Here is a 21,956-nt window from a genome sequence, read left to right as displayed (position 1 = left end):
GGGACAGGTAAAGTAGGAACATATGAGGGAGCGCTGACAATTTAGAACTTCAGCATTTGAACTACCAGAAACATTTGTTTACACAAGTGTTGTGAATCACATTCTCTTTTACTCCAGACCCAGTCTATTCCCAAACAGCAAGCACATGGTAGGCAGAAGAGAACCCCACATTTTAAAGACAAGGCATTTTGAAAGTCAAATTGTTTATTGATCAAATCATGCAAGAGTAGCAGGAACACCAGGCCAAATCAATATCATAACCGTAGAACATAAGTGTGTCAGCAATAGTAGCGTCCACCACTGTAAACAATTTGCATGGCGATGCACAAGTGAAGGAGATCCTCATTTCAAACAAGTGCATTGGTTTGCACATTTCCTCACCTCAGTTACCTTTGCCCTTTTCTTCAAATGGAGGCACAGTAACAGGGGAAAGACGATTAAGGAGTTGGGCAAACCAAATTATGATCTCCCTATCTAGCTTGTTGAGGGGTCGGGCCGTCTGTTCAAGGCCGGCCGCTTCTGCCGAGGCGCGGGGGCCGGCCGCTTCTGCCGAGGCGCGGGGGCCGGCCGCTTCTGCCGAGGCGCGGGGGCCGGCCGCTTCTGCCGAGGCGCGGGGGCCGGCCGCTTCTGCCGAGGCGCGGGGGCCGGCCGCTTCTGCCGAGGCGCGGGGGCCGGCCGCTTCTGCCGAGGCGCGGGGGCCGGCCGCTTCTGCCGAGGCGCGGGGGCCGGCCGCTTCTGCTGAGGCATTTGGACACAGCTTCACACTTGCCAGGGTATTGTGGCCTGTAGCTTCAGCATTTTGACCAGACACCACACTTGCTTGGGCATGGGATCCAGTTGGTTCAGGTCCAGTGTAGGCAGGATGCCCATAAGTGTCACCTAGGAAACAAAGAAAACACTGTGGTAAAACGCCAACCTTAAGCTATTGGAACTAGACTGTGATTTGAACTGAAGTAGTTTAAACCAAAACGCACCTTGAAGGGTAAAACAAGTTATCCCTCCAATTAGCAGGCAGCAAATCCAAGAAACACTACAAAACATTCAGACAGTTAAACACAAATAACCAGTGAAAACTAAGGTAAACCACCCAGATGACTATATTGAAAAACTAACCTCAAAGAGAGTCCAAAAGTCACAGCCATTTTAGTGATCAAAACCACAACAGTATTCAGAACTAATGCTAGCCAGACACCCTGCCAGAATATCTCTGTTGCTATGTTTAACAGCTGTTTTGGTTGCACCTCATAAAGGAAACCCAGACCCTTCTATCCTGGCTGGCTAATTATGTACAGCTGTCAACCAATGAACTTCATTTCAATTGGTTCAATTTCCCAAATGCGATTAGGTGCTCTGGATTTCATTCAGCTGGTGTGCTGGAGGGTGGAGTTTGCACATCATGGACCAATCCGACGGTTTTAAAGAGTGAGCTCTACCCACCCATTCCGGATTGAGCAAATTGTTTTTCAACCGGAGTCACCCGTTGACGTGTGGTGAACAACAGAGATGAATGTACGACAAAAGAAAAACACCAAATTCAGTTCAACATTTACAGAAATCAGACAATTGATGAATGCATTTTCAATTTCATACATGTTCATGAGTCTATAGCTGCCAAATTCTGATCTTTTTCTCCTAATTGGTCTTTTCACCAATCAGATCAGCTGTTTTGCCCATAACGTGGGGCAAAAGGTCAGAATTGGGCTGCCTGTGCAACCACAGCCTGTGTGGCTGGGACCAAACAGACTATGAGGGAGTTTGTGGTTGCGGCCAGACAGACTTCGGCCGCTTTCCAAAGCTTAGAAGTTGCTGACGTCTGACAGATCTACATCACCTTGATCGGTATTTTAAGTATCTACTAACCACATCATATATCAGTGGACGACACAGTTGATGATGTGGCACGCAACCATTGGTTGTTGCGTCACCTCACCTTAGCTGTAGAAAGTGACCTATGGCTGTGTTACACAGGCAGCCCAATTCTAATCGTTTTTCCACTTATTGGTCTTTTGACCAATCACATCAGATCTTTTCACATCAGATCTTTTCGTAGCTGAATGGTCAAAATACGTATTAGTGAAAAAAATATCAGAATTGGGGTGCCTTCCTAAGTTAGCCTATGAGGGAGTTCTACCAACCTGAGCCGAGGCGCACCGTTTGGTGATGTGAACGGACAAAAGCAGTAAGGGAGGAGCGCCCTTTCAAATCGTACAGTCAGTGGTGTAATGGAGGCTATACGCAGGTATACCACTTTGTTTTCAGTAGACATTTCGTATAATCAATTCTTAATCCCCACTGATGTGTATCAAAGTAGCATAGTGGAGGTAAACACTGTATCAATTCATAAGGCTGATGGAACGTATCAGAATGTTCAGCTTAAAATGTTGAAAAACTATTATTTCTTCACATTTTAAGCGCATGAATATGTACATGTCGGTAGACCTATGCAGAATGTTCCAAAATGCAGTTTACCTTCATATGAAGTGTGTGTGACTGCCTTGCTCAGTAGCTAACTAATAATCTAGTGTACATTATCAAACCTAACAAAAAATCCTTCTTCAAACACAAAACTCTTAGCTAGACATAAAATATAGAAAGACTTGATATAGAAAAAAAAGTTGTGTTATGCAGCATTATTGTTTTAGGTACAACAATTCTGATGAAAATTGCCTTCTTTTTTTCCTTTTTCTTGTCGCTTCCCCACGTGGAGGTTCCTGCTCTCTGATTGGCTCAAAGTCAAGTTGTCAGCCAAAGTCAGGTTCATCCGTACAGAACAGGTATGTCTTTTGTTCTAGCATGATAAGGAACGGCCTCCTACCGTGATGAGTACCAATCCGCATTCTGTTGGCAGTCAGACAATGAATGCTAGACATTGAAAGAAAGTTGATTTGAACAACTAGAGAGCACATATGAGTTTATAAAATATTTCCCTCGACATTTCTATGGTAGTATTTTGGCTTTAGGCTACTTTGAAGCAAGGTAAGTCATGCCTCATTATATGAAGAACAAAGGTCCAGGTTTCAAACAATTAAGGAAAGAATAAAATATAGAGATGGTAATGATAGACCTAACTGTCTTCTGGTAGATGGAAAGGCTTTCCCTAAAACCTTCTCTATTAAATGTTAACCAGCTACAAAGTAGCCTATACCTACCTGTCAGAATGATATCATGACTACTTGCATCAATCAGTGGTCTTTTGTTTGGCAAACTCCATCTCATGTCTTCTACAGAAACACTGCTAACCCAACAACAGTGCTCGGTGCCTGTACTACAGAAACACAGCTAACCCAACAACAGTGCTAGGTGCCTGTACTACAGAAACACAGCTAACCCAACAACAGTGCTAGCTGCCTGTACTACAGAAACACAGCTAACCCAACAACAGTGCTAGGTGCCTGCTCACTTGAATTAAAGGGTAACTACACAAAAAAAAATCAAAATTTCATAGGATTTTCCCAGACCTTAAAGGTGGTCTCCTGATTTTCTTTTTACTTTTTTGTGTACATCCAATGTTGTTGTTTTTATATCAAGAAAGGTTGACTTTGAAAGCAAAAACATGAAAATTTTAAAAATGGCAATAGTAGGCCTACCAACAGCCTACTTGCACAGTATAGAATGCTCACCCACTCTACCCATTGTGAGTGAAAATGTGCTTTGGTGATACAATTTTACTTTTAAATACATTTTTACCAAGACAGATATGAGTCTTCATGTTCTAAATCGTTCAGTGGGATGTTTCTTTAGCATATCATTATACACAAAAAGTGGGATTTCATCACCTTCTGTTGACAGAGCCACGCAGCTTTCTCTAATCATTTTTGTTTTGTTTTACGCGTTGTGATGATTGTCTTCAAAGTTGCTTCCGTGGGTCTCAAAAAGCAAAATGAACATGACAAGACCTGAAATAAATATAAAGGCCTTGAAAATAAAAAGCTTGTGGTACGCTCAGTGCTCCATTGACATTTCACAGAGATACGCTTGTTTTTGTGACAAATATTTTTAAAAGAACAGTAATTTTGCATTAATATGAACAGCATATATTAAAATATTTACATGTTGTTAAATCGATATCCATCTTGCCTCTATACTGTTTTATGTCCTCTGGATTCTAGAAGAAAGATGACGAGTTCAACAGTAGCCTTAATTCTGACACGGCATCCAGTTTAGCTGACACAATGACATATACAAGAGTTTCAGTAGTAGCGGTAATATTTAATTGTGGATATAAACATATTTGTAATACATTTAATTGTTATTAATGATTAAGACACATGCGTCCTCCGAAACACGACCCCGCCAAGCCACGCTACATTCTTGACACCTGCCCTCTTAACCCGGAAGCCAGCTGCACCAATGTGTTGGATGAAACACAGTTCAACTGACGACTGAAGTCAGCCTGCAGGTGCCCTGCCAACCACAAGGAGTCGCTTGAGCGCAATGAGCAAAGTAAAGACATAGATCAATGTAATTGTCAACCAGTTTCACTGATTTCTGAACCAATATTTCCTTTTCTCTACCAAGGTTAGATCAACAACAGGATCTGGGAGTAACCATGGAGGAACATCCCCTATGACCACAGACGGGTCAACCACCGACTCCCTCAAACCACTCACATCAGCAAGCTTTCCAACAGTCCAACCAAAACCACTACCTTGTCTACTAGTATATTCCCAACATTCATCTAGAACAGTAGCAGTGGTATGCTAAACCTCACAGCCTTTCAACCCAATAAGCTACTGACAATTTTTTGTATATCTCACCTGCCTCCACTAATAGACACATACAGATGTTGATTTAAATGCACCAATACATATCCTTTGTCGTGACGTGACTTTCATTAATGTAATGACTGTTATTTATTTAATCCACTATGTTTAATTGTTAACCCATTTAAATGAACTAATTCGGAATTTGGGGCAACATGGAAGAAGTTGTTTAACGAGTTACCATCTCCCAAATAAAATTCTTGAAGAAATTATTTTTCAATAACAGTCGTTTATTAATCATTGCCTCAAATCAGTCTCAATCTGAGCAGTCGTAACCTTCTTGGATCTGCAAGAACCCCAGCTTTGCTGATTATTCAGTACTACACATTGATTTAATTATTTATTTTCTAACTAACTAAATAATAACACAGACTACACATACACACTTACATGAGACAAAAGTCCCTAGTGGACTGACAAGATATGACGTCTTATTACACAGAGATAGAGAAGGGGGTTGAGAAAACACAGAGAAAAAGGGAATTAATCGTGGATACATTCTATAACTATTCCCACAATAATCATATATCTTGCACATGAACCACCGCCCGTTTTGGGTAAGAAAATAACGAATGTATTTATGTGTTGAATGCTTTCGTTAGTCGTCTATCTCGGTCAGAACCAAGCCCTCTCGGAAGTTTGTTTCGGTGGGCTCTTACGTGGTTGAAAGGCTCTGATTGTCCACCAGAGGTCACAACGTCCTTCTTCTTAGTTGTCTGTGCTTGTAGTGGAGTGTTTTCACAGCAGATATTCAGACGCACCAATGATTATCTGAGATGGGATTTTATCCTTCCCACCTTGTGTCTTTAGTCTGAGTTTGAAGCACTTTACACGCACAGATGCAGACTGGCAATGTCCAGGTCTAGTCTGGGCGTTATCTTCTTCACCTCAGGTTGAGGTTAAGTTCTAACCATTTTCAACATGTAGCTAACGCTCCAAGCTTTTCTGGTCTGGTATGTTAATTCTTAGCGTGTCCTTTTAGGCACTCTGGCCAAAGGGGGTGTTCCGTCATGCTGACATGAACTCTGAGCTCACTTGGGGCGTGGCTAGTCACTGTGCATAGTTTATATGAAGAACAATTATCTCATTAGGAACTACAATCTCATTCCTATTCTTAACAAAGAAAGAAATATAGATATATTGTTCCAGTGTTTATTTTTTGGACGTTATAGTTTTAGCGGCAAAGGTCTTCCGTAGACAAAAGAACATTCCTTTCCCAATACTGCAGAATTTTTGACAGAGTTTTAAGGTGTCAAAACCGGCCCAGCCCCCCCTCTCTTCTCTTATGTGGGTGAGATGGGTCTGGTCATCGTCAGCCATTTGCCAAGCTGATATGAGGCCCTGAATCCTCAGCCAGGAGAGTCATGACACCTTAAAGCTATTTACTGGATTCTGTCCAGCTTCTGAAGCCAAGTCTTTGCCTCTTTTCCATAAAGTATTTACCCGTAATCAATTGTCGTCCTGATTCGAACTCTATAAATATCTTTCAACGATTGTCTGTCAGCACCCCATTCATAACCAGAGACCGAGCTCATAAGATTCAGCACCTTCTTACACTTTATTTCAACATTTATGACATGATCTTTCCATTTACAGTACCAGTCAAAAGTTTAGACGCACCGGCTCATTCCAAGGTTTTTCTTTATTTATACAACTTTCTACCTTGTAGAATAATATTTTGTAACCAAAAAAGTTTCAAATAAATCAAAATATATTTGACATTGTTCTAAGTAGCCACCCTTTGCCTTGGTTGGCATTCTCTCAACCAGCTTCATGAGGTAGTCACCTGGAATGCATTTCAATTAACAGGTATGCCTTGTTAAAAGTCCATTTGTGGAATTTCTTTCCTTCTTATTACTGAGTTTGAGTCAATCATTTGTATTGTGACAAGGTAGGGGTGGCATACAGATAGCCTTATTTGGTAAAAGACCAAGTCCATATTATGGCAAAAACAGCTCAAATAAGAACATGAAGGTCAGTCAATCCAGAAAATGTCAAGAACTTTCAAAGTTTCTTCAATTGCAGTCGCAAAACCATCTAGCGCTATGATGAAACTAGGTCTCATGAAGACGGCCACAGGAAAGGAAAATCCCAAAATACCTCTGCTGCAGAGGATAACTTCATTAGAGATACCAGCCTCAGAAATTGCTTCCTGATTAAATGCTTCACAAAGTTCAAGTAACAGACACATCTCAACTTCAACTGTTCATAGGAGACTGTGTGAATCAGGCCTTCATAGTTGAATTGCTTAAAAGGACATCAATAATAAGAAGAGACTTGCTTGGGCCAAGAAACACGAGCAATGGATATTAGACCGGTGGCAATCTGTCCTTTGGTTTGATGAGTCCAAATGAGTCCACAGCCTTCTGCAGCGATATGCCATCCCATCTGGTTTGCGCTTAGTGGGACTATCATTTGTTTTTCAACAGGACAATGACCCACAATACACCTCCAGGCTGTCTAAGGGCTATTTGACCAAGGAGAGTGATGGCGTGCTGCAATACCCGACGTCAACCCAATTGAGATGGTTTGGGATGAGTTGGACCGCAGAGTGAAGGAATAGCAGCCAAAAAGTGCTCAGCATATGTGTGAACTCCTTCAATACTGTTGGGAAAGCAATCCAGGTGAAGCTGGTTGAGAGAATGCCAAGAGTGTGCAAAGCTGTCATCAAGGCAAAGGGTGGCAACTTTGAAGAATCTCATATAAAATATATTTTGATTTGATTAACACTGTTTTGGATACTACAGGATTCCATATGTGTTATTTCATAGTGTTGATGTCTTCTATTATTCTACAATGTAGAAAACAGTAAAAATAAAGAAAAACGCTTGAATGAGTAGGTGTGTCCAAACTTTTGACTGGTACTGTACACTGAAAAAATATAAACACAACATGCAACAATTATCAAATTGACTCAGTTACAGTTCATATAAGGAAATTAGTCAATTGACATATATTTAGAAGGTTGTAATCTATGGATTTCCACATAACTGGGCAGGGGCACAGCCAATCAGAATGAGTTTTCCCCACAAAAGGGCTTTATTACAGACAGAAATACCCCTTAGTTTCATCAGCTGTCCGGATGGCTGGTCTCAGACGATCCCACAGGTAAAGAAGCCGGTTGTGGATGTCCTTGGTTGACGTGGTTACACGTAGTCTGTGGTTGTGAGGCCGGTTGGATGTGCTGCCAAGTTCTCTAAATCGAAGTTGAGGCGGCTTATTGTAAAAAACTGAACATTAAATCCTCTGGCAACAGATCTTTTATTTTAGCTCATGAAACATGGGACCAACACTTTACAAGTTGCGTTTATTTTTGTTCACTACAGTTTACTCATGTCTCCCTATGAAAGTGTAGAAGTAGTACAGCAACCTGTCCAGTAGATGGCAAGGTGTAGGCCTGTTCATAGCACTCAAACTGGATTCTGTGACGTGGATCAGATTGATGCCATCAGATTATTTTCTGAAAAAAATGTTTATAAACTCAGATCGATCTGATCATGGATAAATGATCACAGAATCCAAATCATTCAGACCCCCCCACCACCAAAAAAAAGTTTCAAAGCAGCGCCAGAGGACATGTACCTCTCACAAATGTAGTGCTTTAATCAAACATTTTATTAGAGTCCAGACTTGCAGCTTTAGATTTAATTCCTCTATGAACAAATTGTCAGTAACTAAACGTCCCTTTTTCAGGATCCTGTCTTTCAAAGATGAATTGTAAAAATCCAAATAACTTCACAGATCTTCATTGTAAAGGGTTTAAACATTGTTTCCCATGCTTGTTCAATGAACCATAAACAATTAATGAACATGCACCTGTCGAACGGTCATTAAGACACTAACAGCTTACTGACGGTAGGCAATTAAGGTCACAGTTATGAAAACTTAAAACACAAGAGGCCTTTCTATTGACTCTGAAAAACACCAAAAGAAAGATGCCCAGGGTCCCTGCTCATCTGTGTGAAAGTGCCTTAGGTATGATGCAAGGAGGCATGAGGACTGCAGATGTGGCCAGGGCAATAAATTGCAGTGTTCGTACTGTGAGACGCCTAAGACAGCGCTACAGGGAGACAGGATGGACAGCTGATCGTCCTCGCAGTGGCAGACCACTTGTGACAACACCTGCACAGGATCGGTACATGTGAATATCACACCTGCGGGACAGGTACAGGAAGGCAACAACTGCTCGAGTTGCACCAGGTACGCACAATCCCTCCATCAGTGCTCAGACTGTCCGCAATAGGCTGAGAGAGACTGGACTGAGGGCTTGTAGGCCTGTTGTAAGGCAGGTCATCACAAGACATCACCGGCAACAATGTCACCTATGGGCACAAACCCACCGTTGCTGGACAAGACAGGACTGGCAAAAAGTGCTCTTCACTGACGAGTTGCGGTTTTGTCTCACCAGAGGTGATGGACAGATTTGCATTTGAGCGTTACACCGAGGCCTGTACTCTGGAGCGGGATCGATTTGGAGGTGGAGGGTCCGTCGTGGTCTGGGGCGGTGTGTCACAGCATCATCGGATGGAGCTTGTTGTCATTGCAGGCAATCTCAATGCTGTGCGTTACAGGGAAGACATCCTCCTCCCTCATGTGGTACCCTTTCCCCCCTTTCCTCATGTGGTACCCTTTCCCATGTGGTACCCATTCCCCCCAGAAATTTCTGGGAACTTTCAGCTGCCTTGTAGTGGAGCAACATCTCAAGAAAGAACTGGCAAAAATGGTGCAGTCTGTGAGGAGATGCACTGCAGTTCTTAATGCATCTGGTGTCCACAACAGATACTGTTACTTTTGACCCCCCCTTTGCTCCGGGACACATTATTCCATTTGTTAGTCACATCTGTGGAACTTGTTTAGTTTGTCTCAGTTGTTGAATCTTATGTTCATACAAATCTTTGTATGTTAAGTTTGCTGAAAATTAACACCTGACAGTGAGGATTTTTTACCCCCGAGTATAGTTGCTTGACAATCCTAAAATGTCAGAACGCTAAGTGCTTCTTGAAATTGTTTGAAGCCTTGATAACAAAAAGCAAAAGTAGTTAGTCACCAGCCAGGCTTAAGAAACAATTCATATTTACGTCTCTAGATAATTTTGTACAAAGTGAGATCTTAAGTGCACCTTTTAAAATCAAAAAGTTCCTGCCAGGTGCTTCTGCAAGTACAACCTCATTGTGGTCAGATAGAAATGGATTGTGCAGAAGACCACATTGAGAGTTGACATAAGGAATGTCTGAACGACTCCGAGTATTTTTTACAGCTGAATACGAGGAACGCATATACGATTGCATCCATGTGTCTGGCCAGACCAACATTGTGGAACAGGCACAATGTGTCAAGTTGTTTTGTTTCTGAATAAGGCCAAGGAGAAACTTTAGCGTCCCTGGGACAGGTTAGTGACAGGCAATGGGACCATAAGGTAAACTGCACTCACATTCTTCAGGCAACTATGGTAACAGGCAGAGTCATGTAAATCCAACACCCTACAAAGGTACAAGTCAATATGAACATTTGAGGGAGCTCTGACAATTTAGAGAACTTGAGCATTTGAACCATCAGAAACAAAGGTAAACAAATCTGTTTACACAAGTGTTGTGATCCACATTCACTTTTACTCCAGACCATTCCCAAACAGCAAGCACATGTTATGCAGAAGAGAACATAATATTTTAAGGACAAGGTATATTGAAAATCAAATTGTTTATTTAGCAAATCATGCAAGAGTAGCAGGAACACCAGGCTAAATCAAAAGCATAACCGGAGAACCTAAAAGTGTCAGCAATACCGGCAAATCAGAAGTCCATTTTAGTCGTACGGTTATAAAAAACATTTCTACCATTGTAGCGTCCACCCCTGTAAACAATTTCCATGGCGATGCACAAGTGAAGGAGATCCTCCTTTCAAACAAGAGAATTAGTTGGCACATTTCCCCATCTCAGTTACCTTTTCTTCAAAAGGAGGCACAGTAACAGGGGAAAGACGATTAAGGAGTTGGGCAAACCATATTATGATCTCCCTAGTTGAGTGGTCGGGCCGTCTGTTCAAGGCTTGACGCTTCTGCTGAGGCGCCGGGGCCGGAAGCTTCTGCTGAGGCGCCGGGGCCGGACGCTTCTGCTGAGGCGCCGGGGCCGGACGCTATTGCTGAGGCGCCGGGGCCGGACGCTATTGCTGAGGCGCCGGGGCCGGACGCTTCTGCTGAGGCGCCGGACGCTTCTGCTAAGGCACCGGGGCCGGACGCTTCTGCTGAGGCGCCGGACGCTTCTGCTGAGGCGCCGGGGCCGGACGCTATTGCTGAGGCGCCGGGGCCGGACGCTTCTGCTGAGGCGCCGGGACCGGACGCTTCTGCTGAGGCGCCGGGGCAACATTAACGTCAGTTATATCTCGTCTCAAAACTATTTTGGCTAACTGGGCTACAATTTCCATCCTTTCCACACCTGTACAGTTGTGGCCAAAAGTTTTGAGAATGACACAAATATACATTTTCTCAAAGTCTGCTGCCTCAGTTTGTATGATGGCAATTTGCATATACTCCAGAATGATATGAAGAGTGATCAGATGAATTGTAATTAATTGCAAAGTCCCTCTTTGCCATGCAAATGAACTGAAAACCCCAAAAACTTTTTCCACTGCATTTCAGCCCTGCCACAAAAGGACCAGCTAACATCATGTCAGTGATTATCTCATTAACACAGGTGTGAGTGTTGACGGGGACAAGGCTGGAGATCACTATGTCATGCTGATTGAGTTCGAATAACAGACTGGAATCTTCAAAAGGAGGGTGGTGCTTGGAATCAATAATTCTTCCTCTGTCAACCATGGTTACCTGGAAGGAAACACGTGCCGTCATCATTGCTTTGCACAAAAAGGGCTTCACAGGCAAGGATATTACTGCCAGTAAGATTGCACCTAAATCAACCATTTATCGGATCATCAAGAACTTCAAGGAGAGCGGATCAATTGTTGTGAAGAAGGCTTCAGGGCGCCCAAGAAAGTCCAGCAAGCGCCAGGACCGTCTCCTAAAGTTGATTCAGCTGCGGAATTGGGGCACCACCAGTACAGAGCTTGCTCAGGAATGGCAGCAGGCAGGTGTGAGTGCATCTGCACACACAGTATGGCGAAGACTTTTGGAGGATGGCCTGGTGTCAAGAAGGGCAGCAAAGAAGCCACTTCTCTCCAGGAAAAACATCAGGGACAGACTGATATTCTGCAAAAGGTACAGGGAGTGGACTGCTGAGGACTGGGGTAAAGTCATTTTCTCTGATGAATGCCCTTTCCGATTTGTTTGGGGCATCCGGAAAAACGCTTGTCCGGAGAAGACAAGGTGAGCGCTACCATCAGTCCTGTGTCATGCCAACAGTAAAGCATCCTGAGACCACTCATGTGTGGGGTTGCTTCTCAGCCAAGGGAGTGGGCTCACTCACATTTTTGCCTAAGATCACAGCCATCAATAAAAAATGGTACCAACACAATTTCAATCCCTTTCACACCTGTATGTGCTGGGACCCAGCAGAATCTCACTACACCCATTCTCTCAATTCTCCCCAATAACATGAATACCTCCAATAGTAGGTCACTCCTATTAAATTTACCAGATTATAAACTATTCGATACAGACAGAGAATCTAAGCATATTATCATTTTAACAGGTTGTACGTCCTCCACCCACTGGAGGGCAATTATTATCGCCAACAGTTCAACTTAGTAAACTGACAGTTCATCTGTTAGTCTTCTGCACATCAAATTCTGAAACGTAAACGCCTGCTCCTGTGAGCCCAACATCTGGGTCCTTGGAGCCATCTGTGAAAAGTTGTATAAAAGCATAAACGTATACCAATTTAATTGTCAACCAGTTTCACTGACTTCTGACCAATATTTACTTTTCTCTACCAAGGTTAGATCAACAACAGGATCTGGGAGTAACCATGGAGGAACATCCCCTATTACCAAAGAAGGGCCAACCTCCAACTCTCTCAAACCACTCTCATCAGCAAGCTTTCCAACTGTCCAACCATAACCACTACCTTGTATACTAGTATATTCCCAACATTCATCTAGAACAGTAGCAGTGGTATGCTAAACCTCGCAGCCTTTCAACCCAATAAGCTACAAAAAATGTTTTTGCCGTGTATCCAAAGACATCTCAACTGCCTCCTCTAGTAAGGCACATACAGATGTTGATTTAAATGCACCAATACATATTGTTTGTTGTGACGTGACTTTCATTAATGTGATGACTGTTATTTATTTCATCCACTAACTATGTTTAATTGTTACCCGATTTAAATTACTATGAAACTATTAACGAGTTACCATCGCCCAAATTAAACTCTAGAAATGATCTATTGATAAGTCACTTATTAATCATCACCTCATATCAGTCTCATTCTGAAGAGTCGTAACCTTCTTGGATCTGCTAGAACCCCAGCTTTGCTTATTATTCACTACTATTCAAATTGATTTAATTATTTATTTACTAACTAACTAAATAATTACATGGAATACACATACAATGACATGAGACAAAAGTCCCTAGTGGACTGACAAGATATGACGGCTTATTACAGAGAGGTGTGGAAAATAGAGAGAAAAAGGGAATTAATCGTGGATACATTGTATAACTATTGTCACATTAATCATAGACCTTGCACATGAACCACCACCCGTTTGGGGTAAGAAAATAATGAATGTATTTATGTGTTGAATGCCTTCGTTTTTCATCTATCTTGGTCAGAACCAAGCCCTCGCGTGGGTGTAAGGCTCTGATTGTCCACCAGAGGCCACATTGTCCTTCTTCTTAGTTGGCTGTGCTTGTAGTGGAGTGAATTCAGAGCAGATATTCAGATGTACCAATGATTATCAGAGATGGGATTTTATCCTTCCCACCTTGTATCTTTAGTCAGTTTGAAGCACTTTACACGCACAGTTGCAAACTGGCAATGTTTAGGTCTGGGAGTTATCTTCTTCACCTCAGGTTGAGTTTTAAGTTCTAACCATTTCCCACATGTAACTAACTCTCCATGCTTTTCTGGTCTGTTATGTTAATTCTTAGCGAGTACTTTTAAGCACTCTGGCCAAAGGGGGGGTTCCGTCATGCTGACATGAACTCTGACATCACTCGTGGTGGGGCTAGTCACTGTGCATAGTTTATATGAAAAACAATTCTCATTAGAAACTAAAATCACATTCCTATCTTAACATAGTTTCATCAATTTTCATATCACATAGACAACGTATTGGATGGAAACTTGACCGATAGAATGTATACACTTTCCGAGGTACAGTATTTTTCTTGATACCATTCTTAATGTCATAAAATAAACAATGTGACATGATTATTCTTTAGATCCCCAATGCCCATTCCAAACATTCTGATGTTATATTGTTCCAGTGTTTACTTTTTGGACATTATTGTTTTGGCGGGAAAAGGTCTTCTGTAGACAAAGGAACATTCCTTTACCAATACTGAAGAGTAAGAGGGAGATCATGTAGTAACCAAAAAATTTGAAACATAAAGATATTTTTAAGATTCTTCTCAACAATTTCAACAAATTTACTCAGTTACAGTTCATATAAGGAAATCAGTCAATTGAAAGAAATGAATTAGATTGTAATCTATGGATTTCACGTGACTGGGCAGGGGCGCACCCAATCATGAGTGTTTCCCACAAAATGGCTTTATTACAGACATAAATACTTAGTTTCATCAGCTGTCTGGATGGCTGACCACCACTTTACATGTGTTTACATTGTCTATTATAGTTTCCTCGTGACAGTGTAGAAGTAGTACTGAAACCTGTCCAGTAGATGGCAAGGTGTAGACCTGTTCAAAGCACTCAAACTGGATTCTGTGACATGTGGAGTCAGATTGATGCTATCAGATTATTTTCTGAAAAAAATTAAAAAACTTTTAAAAACTATCAGATCGATCAGACCCTGGCTAACAAATGATCACAGAATCCAGATTTCCCCCCCAAAACCTTTAAGCCACCATTGGGGACATCTACCTCTGTTCCAGATGTAGTGCTTTAATCAAACCTTGTACTATTAAGTCCACTTTCTGCTCACCACTTTGTCCATTCCTCCATGAACTCAGTAACTAGTTCATTGAAAAATTCCAGAAGACCACATTGAGAGTTGACATAAGGAATGTCTGAACGACTCCAAGCGGAGTATTTAACAGCTGAAAGTGATGAATGCATAGACGATTGTATCCACGTTCATGTGTCTGGCCAGACCAACATTGTGAAACAGGCATAATGTGTCCAGTTGTTTTAATGTTTCTGAATAAGGCCAAGGAGAAACTTTAGCGTCCCTGGGACAGGTTAGTGACAAGCAATGGGACGATGAGGTTAACTGCACTCACATTCTTTAGGCACCTATGGTAACAGGCCGATTACTGTAAGTCAAACACCCTACACAAAAGGGACAGGTAAACTAGGAACATATGAGGGAGCGCTGACAATTTAGAACTTCAGCATTTGAACTACCAGAAACATTTGTTTACACAAGTGTTGTGAATCACATTCTCTTTTACTCCAGACCCAGTCTATTCCCAAACAGCAAGCACATGGTAGGCAGAAGAGAACCCCACATTTTAAAGACAAGGCATTTTGAAAGTCAAATTGTTTATTGATCAAATCATGCAAGAGTAGCAGGAACACCAGGCCAAATCAATATCATAACCGTAGAACATAAGTGTGTCAGCAATAGTAGCGTCCACCACTGTAAACAATTTGCATGGCGATGCACAAGTGAAGGAGATCCTCATTTCAAACAAGTGCATTGGTTTGCACATTTCCTCACCTCAGTTACCTTTGCCCTTTTCTTCAAATGGAGGCACAGTAACAGGGGAAAGACGATTAAGGAGTTGGGCAAACCAAATTATGATCTCCCTATCTAGCTTGTTGAGGGGTCGGGCCGTCTGTTCAAGGCCGGCCGCTTCTGCCGAGGCGCGGGGGCCGGCCGCTTCTGCCGAGGCGCGGGGGCCGGCCGCTTCTGCCGAGGCGCGGGGGCCGGCCGCTTCTGCCGAGGCGCGGGGGCCGGCCGCTTCTGCCGAGGCGCGGGGGCCGGCCGCTTCTGCCGAGGCGCGGGGGCCGGCCGCTTCTGCCGAGGCGCGGGGGCCGGCCGCTTCTGCCGAGGCGCGGGGGCCGGCCGCTTCTGCCGAGGCGCGGGGGCCGGCCGCTTCTGCCGAGGCGCGGGGGCCGGCCGCTTCTGCCGAGGGGGCCGGCCGCTTCTGCCGAGGCGCGGGGGCCGGCCGCTTCTGCTGAGGCATTTGGACACAGCTTCACACTTGCCAGGGTATTGTGGCCTGTAGCTTCAGCATTTTGACCAGACACCACACTTGCTTGGGCATGGGATCCAGTTGGTTCAGGTCCAGTGTAGGCAGGATGCCCATAAGTGTCACCTAGGAAACAAAGAAAACACTGTGGTAAAACGCCAACCTTAAGCTATTGGAACTAGACTGTGATTTGAACTGAAGTAGTTTAAACCAAAACGCACCTTGAAGGGTAAAACAAGTTATCCCTCCAATTAGCAGGCAGCAAATCCAAGAAACACTACAAAACATTCAGACAGTTAAACACAAATAACCAGTGAAAACTAAGGTAAACCACCCAGATGACTATATTGAAAAACTAACCTCAAAGAGAGTCCAAAAGTCACAGCCATTTTAGTGATCAAAACCACAACAGTATTCAGAACTAATGCTAGCCAGACACCCTGCCAGAATATCTCTGTTGCTATGTTTAACAGCTGTTTTGGTTGCACCTCATAAAGGAAACCCAGACCCTTCTATCCTGGCTGGCTAATTATGTACAGCTGTCAACCAATGAACTTCATTTCAATTGGTTCAATTTCCCAAATGCGATTAGGTGCTCTGGATTTCATTCAGCTGGTGTGCTGGAGGGTGGAGTTTGCACATCATGGACCAATCCGACGGTTTTAAAGAGTGAGCTCTACCCACCCATTCCGGATTGAGCAAATTGTTTTTCAACCGGAGTCACCCGTTGACGTGTGGTGAACAACAGAGATGAATGTACGACAAAAGAAAAACACCAAATTCAGTTCAACATTTACAGAAATCAGACAATTGATGAATGCATTTTCAATTTCATACATGTTCATGAGTCTATAGCTGCCAAATTCTGATCTTTTTCTCCTAATTGGTCTTTTCACCAATCAGATCAGCTGTTTTGCCCATAACGTGGGGCAAAAGGTCAGAATTGGGCTGCCTGTGCAACCACAGCCTGTGTGGCTGGGACCAAACAGACTATGAGGGAGTTTGTGGTTGCGGCCAGACAGACTTCGGCCGCTTTCCAAAGCTTAGAAGTTGCTGACGTCTGACAGATCTACATCACCTTGATCGGTATTTTAAGTATCTACTAACCACATCATATATCAGTGGACGACACAGTTGATGATGTGGCACGCAACCATTGGTTGTTGCGTCACCTCACCTTAGCTGTAGAAAGTGACCTATGGCTGTGTTACACAGGCAGCCCAATTCTAATCGTTTTTCCACTTATTGGTCTTTTGACCAATCACATCAGATCTTTTCACATCAGATCTTTTCGTAGCTGAATGGTCAAAATACGTATTAGTGAAAAAAATATCAGAATTGGGGTGCCTTCCTAAGTTAGCCTATGAGGGAGTTCTACCAACCTGAGCCGAGGCGCACCGTTTGGTGATGTGAACGGACAAAAGCAGTAAGGGAGGAGCGCCCTTTCAAATCGTACAGTCAGTGGTGTAATGGAGGCTATACGCAGGTATACCACTTTGTTTTCAGTAGACATTTCGTATAATCAATTCTTAATCCCCACTGATGTGTATCAAAGTAGCATAGTGGAGGTAAACACTATCAATTCATAAGGCTGATGGAACGTATCAGAATGTTCAGCTTAAAATGTTGAAAAACTATTATTTCTTCACATTTTAAGCGCATGAATATGTACATGTCGGTAGACCTATGCAGAATGTTCCAAAATGCAGTTTACCTTCATATGAAGTGTGTGTGACTGCCTTGCTCAGTAGCTAACTAATAATCTAGTGTACATTATCAAACCTAACAAAAAATCCTTCTTCAAACACAAAACTCTTAGCTAGACATAAAATATAGAAAGACTTGATATAGAAAAAAAAGTTGTGTTATGCAGCATTATTGTTTTAGGTACAACAATTCTGATGAAAATTGCCTTCTTTTTTTCCTTTTTCTTGTCGCTTCCCCACGTGGAGGTTCCTGCTCTCTGATTGGCTCAAAGTCAAGTTGTCAGCCAAAGTCAGGTTCATCCGTACAGAACAGGTATGTCTTTTGTTCTAGCATGATAAGGAACGGCCTCCTACCGTGATGAGTACCAATCCGCATTCTGTTGGCAGTCAGACAATGAATGCTAGACATTGAAAGAAAGTTGATTTGAACAACTAGAGAGCACATATGAGTTTATAAAATATTTCCCTCGACATTTCTATGGTAGTATTTTGGCTTTAGGCTACTTTGAAGCAAGGTAAGTCATGCCTCATTATATGAAGAACAAAGGTCCAGGTTTCAAACAATTAAGGAAAGAATAAAATATAGAGATGGTAATGATAGACCTAACTGTCTTCTGGTAGATGGAAAGGCTTTCCCTAAAACCTTCTCTATTAAATGTTAACCAGCTACAAAGTAGCCTATACCTACCTGTCAGAATGATATCATGACTACTTGCATCAATCAGTGGTCTTTTGTTTGGCAAACTCCATCTCATGTCTTCTACAGAAACACTGCTAACCCAACAACAGTGCTCGGTGCCTGTACTACAGAAACACAGCTAACCCAACAACAGTGCTAGGTGCCTGTACTACAGAAACACAGCTAACCCAACAACAGTGCTAGCTGCCTGTACTACAGAAACACAGCTAACCCAACAACAGTGCTAGGTGCCTGCTCACTTGAATTAAAGGGTAACTACACAAAAAAAAATCAAAATTTCATAGGATTTTCCCAGACCTTAAAGGTGGTCTCCTGATTTTCTTTTTACTTTTTTGTGTACATCCAATGTTGTTGTTTTTATATCAAGAAAGGTTGACTTTGAAAGCAAAAACATGAAAATTTTAAAAATGGCAATAGTAGGCCTACCAACAGCCTACTTGCACAGTATAGAATGCTCACCCACTCTACCCATTGTGAGTGAAAATGTGCTTTGGTGATACAATTTTACTTTTAAATACATTTTTACCAAGACAGATATGAGTCTTCATGTTCTAAATCGTTCAGTGGGATGTTTCTTTAGCATATCATTATACACAAAAAGTGGGATTTCATCACCTTCTGTTGACAGAGCCACGCAGCTTTCTCTAATCATTTTTGTTTTGTTTTACGCGTTGTGATGATTGTCTTCAAAGTTGCTTCCGTGGGTCTCAAAAAGCAAAATGAACATGACAAGACCTGAAATAAATATAAAGGCCTTGAAAATAAAAAGCTTGTGGTACGCTCAGTGCTCCATTGACATTTCACAGAGATACGCTTGTTTTTGTGACAAATATTTTTAAAAGAACAGTAATTTTGCATTAATATGAACAGCATATATTAAAATATTTACATGTTGTTAAATCGATATCCATCTTGCCTCTATACTGTTTTATGTCCTCTGGATTCTAGAAGAAAGATGACGAGTTCAACAGTAGCCTTAATTCTGACACGGCATCCAGTTTAGCTGACACAATGACATATACAAGAGTTTCAGTAGTAGCGGTAATATTTAATTGTGGATATAAACATATTTGTAATACATTTAATTGTTATTAATGATTAAGACACATGCGTCCTCCGAAACACGACCCCGCCAAGCCACGCTACATTCTTGACACCTGCCCTCTTAACCCGGAAGCCAGCTGCACCAATGTGTTGGATGAAACACAGTTCAACTGACGACTGAAGTCAGCCTGCAGGTGCCCTGCCAACCACAAGGAGTCGCTTGAGCGCAATGAGCAAAGTAAAGACATAGATCAATGTAATTGTCAACCAGTTTCACTGATTTCTGAACCAATATTTCCTTTTCTCTACCAAGGTTAGATCAACAACAGGATCTGGGAGTAACCATGGAGGAACATCCCCTATGACCACAGACGGGTCAACCACCGACTCCCTCAAACCACTCACATCAGCAAGCTTTCCAACAGTCCAACCAAAACCACTACCTTGTCTACTAGTATATTCCCAACATTCATCTAGAACAGTAGCAGTGGTATGCTAAACCTCACAGCCTTTCAACCCAATAAGCTACTGACAATTTTTTGTATATCTCACCTGCCTCCACTAATAGACACATACAGATGTTGATTTAAATGCACCAATACATATCCTTTGTCGTGACGTGACTTTCATTAATGTAATGACTGTTATTTATTTAATCCACTATGTTTAATTGTTAACCCATTTAAATGAACTAATTCGGAATTTGGGGCAACATGGAAGAAGTTGTTTAACGAGTTACCATCTCCCAAATAAAATTCTTGAAGAAATTATTTTTCAATAACAGTCGTTTATTAATCATTGCCTCAAATCAGTCTCAATCTGAGCAGTCGTAACCTTCTTGGATCTGCAAGAACCCCAGCTTTGCTGATTATTCAGTACTACACATTGATTTAATTATTTATTTTCTAACTAACTAAATAATAACACAGACTACACATACACACTTACATGAGACAAAAGTCCCTAGTGGACTGACAAGATATGACGTCTTATTACACAGAGATAGAGAAGGGGGTTGAGAAAACACAGAGAAAAAGGGAATTAATCGTGGATACATTCTATAACTATTCCCACAATAATCATATATCTTGCACATGAACCACCGCCCGTTTTGGGTAAGAAAATAACGAATGTATTTATGTGTTGAATGCTTTCGTTAGTCGTCTATCTCGGTCAGAACCAAGCCCTCTCGGAAGTTTGTTTCGGTGGGCTCTTACGTGGTTGAAAGGCTCTGATTGTCCACCAGAGGTCACAACGTCCTTCTTCTTAGTTGTCTGTGCTTGTAGTGGAGTGTTTTCACAGCAGATATTCAGACGCACCAATGATTATCTGAGATGGGATTTTATCCTTCCCACCTTGTGTCTTTAGTCTGAGTTTGAAGCACTTTACACGCACAGATGCAGACTGGCAATGTCCAGGTCTAGTCTGGGCGTTATCTTCTTCACCTCAGGTTGAGGTTAAGTTCTAACCATTTTCAACATGTAGCTAACGCTCCAAGCTTTTCTGGTCTGGTATGTTAATTCTTAGCGTGTCCTTTTAGGCACTCTGGCCAAAGGGGGTGTTCCGTCATGCTGACATGAACTCTGAGCTCACTTGGGGCGTGGCTAGTCACTGTGCATAGTTTATATGAAGAACAATTATCTCATTAGGAACTACAATCTCATTCCTATTATTAACAAAGAAAGAAATATAGATATATTGTTCCAGTGTTTATTTTTTGGACGTTATAGTTTTAGCGGCAAAGGTCTTCCGTAGACAAAAGAACATTCCTTTCCCAATACTGCAGAATTTTTGACAGAGTTTTAAGGTGTCAAAACCGGCCCAGCCCCCCCTCTCTTCTCTTATGTGGGTGAGATGGGTCTGGTCATCGTCAGCCATTTGCCAAGCTGATATGAGGCCCTGAATCCTCAGCCAGGAGAGTCATGACACCTTAAAGCTATTTACTGGATTCTGTCCAGCTTCTGAAGCCAAGTCTTTGCCTCTTTTCCATAAAGTATTTACCCGTAATCAATTGTCGTCCTGATTCGAACTCTATAAATATCTTTCAACGATTGTCTGTCAGCACCCCATTCATAACCAGAGACCGAGCTCATAAGATTCAGCACCTTCTTACACTTTATTTCAACATTTATGACATGATCTTTCCATTTACAGTACCAGTCAAAAGTTTAGACGCACCGGCTCATTCCAAGGTTTTTCTTTATTTATACAACTTTCTACCTTGTAGAATAATATTTTGTAACCAAAAAAGTTTCAAATAAATCAAAATATATTTGACATTGTTCTAAGTAGCCACCCTTTGCCTTGGTTGGCATTCTCTCAACCAGCTTCATGAGGTAGTCACCTGGAATGCATTTCAATTAACAGGTATGCCTTGTTAAAAGTCCATTTGTGGAATTTCTTTCCTTCTTATTACTGAGTTTGAGTCAATCATTTGTATTGTGACAAGGTAGGGGTGGCATACAGAT

General features: G+C 42.1%; 2 long non-coding RNA genes across 2 annotated transcripts; both read left to right on the top strand.

The window, feature by feature from the left end:
- The first annotated feature begins 1,848 nt into the window (after window positions 1-1,848).
- On the top strand, window positions 1,849-4,973 carry LOC115154165 (uncharacterized). Its single transcript, XR_003867840.1, has 3 exons — window positions 1,849-2,239; window positions 2,708-2,774; window positions 4,519-4,973. It is a non-coding gene; the product is annotated as an uncharacterized LOC115154165 (long non-coding RNA).
- A 12,160-nt stretch (window positions 4,974-17,133) lies between these two features.
- LOC115154125 (uncharacterized) lies at window positions 17,134-20,256 on the top strand. The gene is made up of 3 exons (XR_003867826.1): window positions 17,134-17,524; window positions 17,991-18,057; window positions 19,802-20,256. It is a non-coding gene; the product is annotated as an uncharacterized LOC115154125 (long non-coding RNA).
- Window positions 20,257-21,956: the final 1,700 nt, after the last annotated feature.

This window comes from Salmo trutta, chromosome 1 (assembly GCF_901001165.1).
Source record: "Salmo trutta chromosome 1, fSalTru1.1, whole genome shotgun sequence".
In the NCBI taxonomy this organism is placed as follows: Eukaryota; Metazoa; Chordata; class Actinopteri; order Salmoniformes; family Salmonidae; genus Salmo; species Salmo trutta.
Note: the sequence above shows the minus strand (reverse complement) of the source record. Positions and strands in the feature narration are given on the sequence as shown.